This window comes from Chiroxiphia lanceolata, chromosome 6 (assembly GCF_009829145.1).
Source record: "Chiroxiphia lanceolata isolate bChiLan1 chromosome 6, bChiLan1.pri, whole genome shotgun sequence".
In the NCBI taxonomy this organism is placed as follows: Eukaryota; Metazoa; Chordata; class Aves; order Passeriformes; family Pipridae; genus Chiroxiphia; species Chiroxiphia lanceolata.
The window spans coordinates 44746876-44754442 of NC_045642.1; the positions used below are offsets into that span (position 1 = coordinate 44746876).

At 38.7% G+C, this 7567-nt stretch overlaps 1 long non-coding RNA gene across 2 annotated transcripts; it reads right to left on the minus strand.

Annotated features, from left to right (window-relative positions):
• Positions 1-339: 339 nt before the first annotated feature.
• LOC116788546 lies at positions 340-7567 on the minus strand. Of its 2 annotated transcripts, none has more exons than XR_004357679.1 (3): positions 7449-7567; positions 7015-7149; positions 340-486 (listed from the first exon to the last, which is right to left on the minus strand). It is a non-coding gene; the product is annotated as an uncharacterized LOC116788546 (long non-coding RNA). The 2 variants fall into 2 exon arrangements; XR_004357678.1 differs by lacking the exon at positions 340-486 and adding an exon at positions 5197-5335.

The following is a 7567-nucleotide window of genomic DNA, read 5'->3' on the forward strand; positions in this document are numbered from 1 at the left end:
AGCACTAGGCAGGACAAAGATAGTGTTACATGTCTACCATGATACTGCAAGATAGTTATGAATAAATCTTACTTTGATATGTGGCTTATATACATATTAAAAAAAACTAGAAGAATTTAAATTTTCCAGTATTTCAGGGGAAGTACACATTAAAGAAAACAAAGCTTTATTATAATGACAAAATAAACAGCACATCATGTTTGCTTGTACTGAATCTTCATTTTTTCAACAAAATTTCATTTTCATCTGAGCTACTTAAGACTCTATTTACTTTATCAAACCAAGCATTTGAAACTCATCAACATGGTATCTGAGCACCAAATAGAGTATTGCGTTCTTGGTTCCAGGAGGGTGATCAGAAAAAGCATGTTTTACGTGGTGAAATGAGAGCCACCAGCTTTCCTTTGCCTCATCTTCTACTGTAAATATCTTGTTTCTTCTCTTCCTTATTGATTTGTTGCCTATATCCTCTCTCCCTTTGACATCCTAAAGGAGAAAATAAAACAAGCAGGTAAAAAAAGCCAAGAAGGTTCAGTATGTTCCTTTCGACCTGTGCTTCATACACAATTCTTGGTGACCATTTTACATGTATTACCCAACACCAAAGACAGCCAGAGGTTAAATCGCTATTTAAACAGACATTCTAAATGGAAATGAGCTGCAAGTAATTTAAACACACTCACTGCATGCAGATTCCACTCTCTTTGTAACAAGGGTGGAGAAGGAGCCTGAAAACAAAACCTGTAAATACTGATTCTTCTGTATACTTGAATGGAAATCTGGTACAAAGATACTTCATTATCTCTTGTCCCTCTCTCATAATTAATGAAACAGGGCTATATCCTTGCAATATGTGTGTCCGGTCTTTGTTTCTGAAGGGATGGCACTTACACCTTTCCTCAAAATGCTAATTCCATAGCCCAATAAAGCAGGTTTGTGCACTCTTCCTGTCTTGTGTAGTTTTCCTTTGCTTAATTTAATTTTTTACATCTAATCTGTAAATTAGTCCTTATCCCAATACATTTAGTGTTTATTATTGATGCTCATGTACTGTCTCATCAAATTCAGTTGCCATATGGCTGACAACTCTATGACCAGTACCTGTTACCCTTTCCATCATGGCCATATGGGCCTTTCTTCCACTGCCAGGTTAACATTCAGGTCCTTCTGTTCTTAGTATGCTCACTGTCTGACACTCCCCTGACCTAAGGGATGTTTTTTTCTTAAAGATGGGGTCCTGAAATAGAACCATCCCCTGAAAACATGCTCTGCATGTCAGAACACAATCTTCTGTCACTGTTATTGCCTCTTTTGTGCCTGTTTTCAAAAAATATTCTAATAGACAAGCTTGCCAGCAGAGATGTTACAGGCATCCTCCTAGGAACAAACATGCCATGTGTTTGCTGTAGCCTATCAAATCTGAACAGCACAGCTGGAATTTCAAATAGCAAATCCTTACAGATTAGTTGTGGATGAGCCACTAAATTTAACTGGGAAATAAGTTTGAATAGCAAATTAAGTCTACAAAATCATGATCTGCTTGTCAAGTCAGAAATGGGGAAAAAAGGAGGACTTATCATCAGATTCTTTGGAGTATTTTTACCTGTAACTGATTTATAATAAAGCAGTTCCAAGAATCCTTACTCTGATATGAGTTCATTCATCATACCATTATCTTTAAATCAGTCTCTCTCTATGTTTAGTTTTCATCTTTTCCTAGGTTTCCTTTGTTCTTTCAGGTCTTTGTGCTAGTAAGCACTCCAGGGCTAAGTACTGTATCCTCAATGCAATTTCACTGAAACAGCAGAGAAAGAAGCTAATAACTCCTTGCTCTATAATGCAAAATTTCTGCATATGTATCCTTTCCTTTCTGACATTTCTGTTTTTCATTTCAGCTGCAGACTGTATTCAGTGGCAGCAAATAAACACAGAGCCTACTATAGGAAAATATATTTCCAAATCATTAGGGGCTCATTTTCAGCTCTTCAGTGAAATTTATTGTACTTTACCACCTTTAGAATGTAGTTTAGGAACTGTTTTGAAGACTCTCTCATTACTCAGCAGTATAATGAGAAGCTTTCTCAGCCAGTTAGACACTAGGAAAAGATTTGAACAAACATACTAGGAATTTTCATTGCTCTTGAATGCATCTATAAGCTGCCTTTGTTTAGGATATTTTCCAAAGGCACAAATGGAGAAAACGCATACATTTAAATGCAAGTCCATCATCACTGCTGGTTTTCTTTAATCAAAAAAAGCTGTGAGTTTCCAAAATCCTTGTTAGATAGAAAGACAAATTTGAATTCAAGTGATACAAGTTGATTTTCCAAAGCAGGAGGAATTGAACTAAACATGTTGCGAGGCAAGAAATTACACCTGTGTTACTCACTACCAGATAGTCATGGATTTGTTGCATATATGAGAAAAAATGAAGTAATCTGTAAAAATTATAAATTATTGACCATTCACCTAGAACTCCTACTCCTGTCAAAAAGCCAGGTATAGAGTAGGAGATAAAATTGGAAGGAGAACAAGGTGAAAGGTCTGAGCTACCACCCAGATCTGGGAAAGGATTGTGCTGTACTCCTTTCAGTGTGTAGCATTTTTCACAAGTGGTGTGTCTCAGTTTGGTGAGACTGGAATGTTTGCTAAAGAGGATGAGTTATGAGGTAGACCAAACTCCTCTCTCTCAGCAATTGTAAATCCAAAATTAAGGAGGCTCTAGTCGAGGAAGTATGGAAAAAGAAGAAGAAATAACAACCCTTTATTAAAGATATATGTATGTTGGCAAGGACAGTAACAGAACACAAAAAACTAACTAGGCAATAGTCCTGTACCCAAAAAGTCCCCTTCAAACCAAAGAAACTGAGTATTCTCTGTCCTTCAGCACCGTTCCAATCACGGCCGGCAGGGGGCGCTGTTGGATCACTGGAGGTGCAGAGCCTGCAGTTCTCTACCGTGGCCTGCAGGGGGCGCTGTTGGGCTCTGGCGGTCACCGCACGGGGGTCGGGGGGCGGGTCGGGGGTCTCGGGTCACAGGAGAAGCCGAAAAAAGGGGGATCCTTCCCCCAATGGAAGAAGAAAAGAAAAACAGTCCACCCCCACGGAACTCACTGTTCTCGGATGACGGTGTTTCAAGGCTCCTCCCTTTTCTCCCAGTGAGCACAAAACTCTCCGATGAAAACACGGCAGGTTCAGGCTGGAGGCAAAAGGAACTTGCAAGCAAGCTGAGGCCAGTGATCAGGGCTGACCAGGTCGGGAGCCAGAAAAACCGACCTCAAAGCTCTTTCTCCAAAATGCCCACACACAGACCCTGCCTCTGTTCCAGAGAGACCCAAAAACCTCTTTTCTCCTTTGGGAGGAGGGTCAGCTACCGAATCAAAACTCCTCCCTCCTCACTCCAGTCTTTGATGGGCCATTAGCTACGAATGAAGCTCTGCTGGCTAGATCTTTTGTAAAACTAATTGCCCCCCCCTTCTCCCTTCCCATTCGAACTCTGTCTTTCTTACAGCGGAGCAGGGGAAATAAAAATTCCTCCTTTGGATTTATAACCTATAACATGGTGATACTTGGAATGGTATGAAATTCAGATTCTTTGTACAAGGCACAGGAAAACCTGAAGATTTTCAAGTGGCTTTTTTGAAAAGTCTTATTTTCCCTGTTATACTGTGGCGTAAAATAAATATTATAGCAAATTAGGATCACTTTGACAGGTCTAGACAAAGACCTCTTTCTTTCTTAGGAAACAAGTCATAGCATTTTTTTAACTTATCAGTTGTAATACTAACAAATCCTAACTAAACCCACTGAAAATACTGCCTTTAAATGTATCAATGAGTGCACATAAAAACCTGCTAATTATTGCTGAAGACTTTTTCCAAGATCTGTCAGAAAAAGTATCTCATGGAATTTTTCAACAGTTTAAATGATTGCAGAACATTCATAAATTTTGTAAAATGCAGCTTTTCTCTATTGCCCTCTCTACCAAAATCCACCAGATAGACTGAATAAATCTACATCAGTTATGTGGTATAATTAATTAGTATAGTAAAGAGAACAGTGGTGCACTACTGATTAGCTTGTATTTTAGATGCTTAATTTCTTACTTGCAGCTCACCTGAGAAAGACATTTATCTGTACAGACAGGACTGATTTTAAATAAAGATACCAGAACTACTTCTGTTCCTTCCCACATTTACTAAATTTAGTGCTCCCATCCTTATAGCATCTGTTTGCTATCTAATGTTTTGTGTTTAATATTATAATTTTGTGTTTAGTGTTTTGGTGTAAAATTTATGTTTTCAGATATCAATGTCCAGAATAAAATTAAGGCATCAAAATGAAATTTAAGATCCAACAATGAAGTTCAAGCTTGCAATCCTGAAAACCCCTTTCAACAGCCATTTAATTTTACAAGTGTCTGAACTCTCTAAGTGTTCTGCTTCTCAATTACTGAGGCATCTGATGTTGCTCTCTTCATGCTTGAAAAGTACATTGGTCATGAGGGAAATAAACAGGTTGCAACTAAGTCCATTCAGGTTTTAAGAGGTAGGTGTCACTTTAGCGTTTGACTTTGATGGACATTCTCAGGCATGCTTATGTAAACAGAGGGAACAGGAATTCTCAGAGATACAGTTTTCATGCCAAAAGAGAGAAGAGCTAATTTTTGAATGGTTGGCCTTTCTGGTGTTTGTTTGATCACAATGAGCATCCAGGGCCCCAAATGTAGTGTTTAGAGAGAGACAGGTATTTAAAATGAAGTTCTGGATTTCCACTGGGAATCCTAGTTCTAAAAAAAGAAAAACTGGAATGACTTTAACACCACTATCCTTATTTTGGATCTGTCACAAAAATGCTCAAATTCAGGTATTCAGAGAAGCAAAGATAAGTACCTGAACTACTAGCCAACATCTCCTGGAATGAAAAGGTACAGGGTAAATATAGGAGTTTCATCTTTAAGTTTCATCAGACTTCCCTTTAGTTTTTGTATCCCAAGTTATTCAGTCACTTAGGTGTTTTTTTTTAGTGCTGCTCACAGTTGTTATTTCCAATTTTAGTTTAGATTTCTAGGTGTTTCATCATTAATGCTTCCAAACTCTGGGAAAAGCTGTATGATTACAAAAGAGGAAGAGAGAGGTAGGGAATTTTCCTGTATAGCCACACAACTTTAATTTTACATACACTGTAAGTCTAGAGCATTCTGAAAAATAGCTAATTATCACTTTAAACTCTGTCCTGGTTCCATATCCCTTTCAGTTCCTCTTAAGAGAAGTCATCAGATGGTGCTTGTGCCCCTCAGTGATTGATGTATTTCAAAGTGAAAGGTACAACAGGTACTGTGAGGATGAAATGAAGGGAAGACAGTCATAATGTGAAACAGTAACTTCAAAGCTTCTAGTATCATCAAAACATCACAGTGCTTTAGCTTTCTATAACTTTAGAAGACTAAATAAAATAATATCAATTTGCTTTCACTGATGCAAAAGGATAAAAGTAGCCAAAGGTGAAGCCTGGATGATTTGGAACTTTGGTTCTGAGAGGCACCTAAAAATCTGAATATTTTAGAGATGGCATCATTGACAACAAGACTGTTTTAGAAGTCACCAGAGTAACGTGGCTTAGGAACTGACACAGCTCTGCTTCCAGATGTAGTGGCCAGCGGAAAAAAAAAAAAGCAACCTATGAATTGAAAAAATACTTTTCAGTAGTCCGACAGGTTCTTCTAAGAGGCTTTGCTACAGCTTTCATTTAGTTACTGTCTCTGGACTGGAGACATCAGACTCTTTAATCCCACCAGAAGATGTAGAATTAGATGCAAGCCTCTAGGTTGCTCCACACGGAATCATAGAATAGTTTGAGTTGGAAGGAAATTTTTAAAGGTCATCTAGTCCAACACACCTGCACTAAACAGGGACGTTTAGTCAACTAGACCAGGTCGCTCAGAGTCCTGTCCAACATGACCTTGAATGTCGCCAGGGTTGGGGCACCTGCCACCTTTCTGGGCAACCTGTGTCAGTGTTTCACTGCCCTCATAGTAAAAAAAAAATCTTCCTTATATCTAGGTTATGTTTACCCTCTTTTAGTTTAAAACCATTGCACCCTGTCCTATCGCAGCAGGTCCAGATAAAAAGTTTGTCCCTGTCTTCTCTATAGGCCTCCTTCAGGTACTGAAAGGATGTTAAAAGGTCTCTCTGGAGACTTCTTTTCTCCGTGCTGAACAACCCTAACTCTCTCAGTCTTTTCTCATAGGAGAGGAAAGCCCTATGCTAATTTTTGTGCCACTCTTCTGGACCTGCTCGAACAGTTCCATGTCTTTCCTGTGCTGAAGACCCGAGCTGGAAGCAGTGAAATGGTCTTAATCTGGTCCTAAGGGAGGTAACAAACTTCCCTAAGAGGAAAGTCTGTCTGAGAAGAATAGAGAGGAAGCAATGCCATAGTTTCTCAGGGCCAGAAAAATATAGTAACAGGCAAAAAAAAAGGCACTTAGTTCTTGAGTCACACAAAGCAACACCCAGTATCTGATATTAACCTAAAAATGGTAGGGTGCTGAAGGAAGCAAAGAGATTCCTATATATGCTCTCTCTCTCCCTGTGGGAAGACACATGTCACCAAGACAAATTTTTAAAATGTTTTGAGGTTTCAAGTCTTCACATGTCTATCTGCTGCCCTGTACCCTTAAGAACGGAGACATTTTTGAACAGAAATTCATGGAAAGTGTCTGTTCTGGTTCCTTTTTTTCTAAAAGTAGATATTAAAAAATTGAAATACCTCATTTGGGATTTTCAAATGAAAAGGTTTCCATTTTACTCTTCAAATGCTTATGCCACTCATAAATACCAATTTTAATTATAGTCAAGTACTAAAAAAAGATAATTTACAATTACCAAACTGAAATATTTTGGAAGAGAAAATATTTTGTAATGTCATTATTCTTTCTGCAATCCCTCTTCCTACTAATTTTATGTAAGGGGTAATTACTCTCATCAATGCAGAAAATTTGTTGAGTCTAACTTACACATAAGTTCATTTTCCATTACTGTTTGGCAGTCTGGTTAGGTCTTCCATCCAAAACTGCCACTTACAGTAAGACAGTCAAGTGCAGCCCAGTGCAGTGTCTTGCACACAATGAAGCCATGAGTAGGGTTCTTCCCTGACATGAGGCAACATGAGCAAGTTCTGATGGATATGTTCCTCCATGAATGTGATGCACAGGTCATGTCTTTGCTGTCCAGGTTTACTCTCTCATTACCCTAATGTAATTCCTTTTGAGAAGAGCACTCAGAAATGTAAACAGTACCTATTACATGGTCGTCTTTATCCACTCTTTCCCAGGTAATACCAAACAATTCAGACGCTTGCCATGAATTGCCAATTTAGTTTGAAAAATGTCTTGCCCTGCTCTGTAGGTTCTTCATCCTATTCTCCCATTCTCCTTAACTGCAGGATTACCATCTCAGAACCCTGCCTTATGTGCTGGACAGCTTTACAAAACATAAAAAAGAAAGCAGTGGGGGAAACGGGAGATTTTGAAGACTTGCTAACTCCCTTTTCTTCCCTCCCATGCTTTT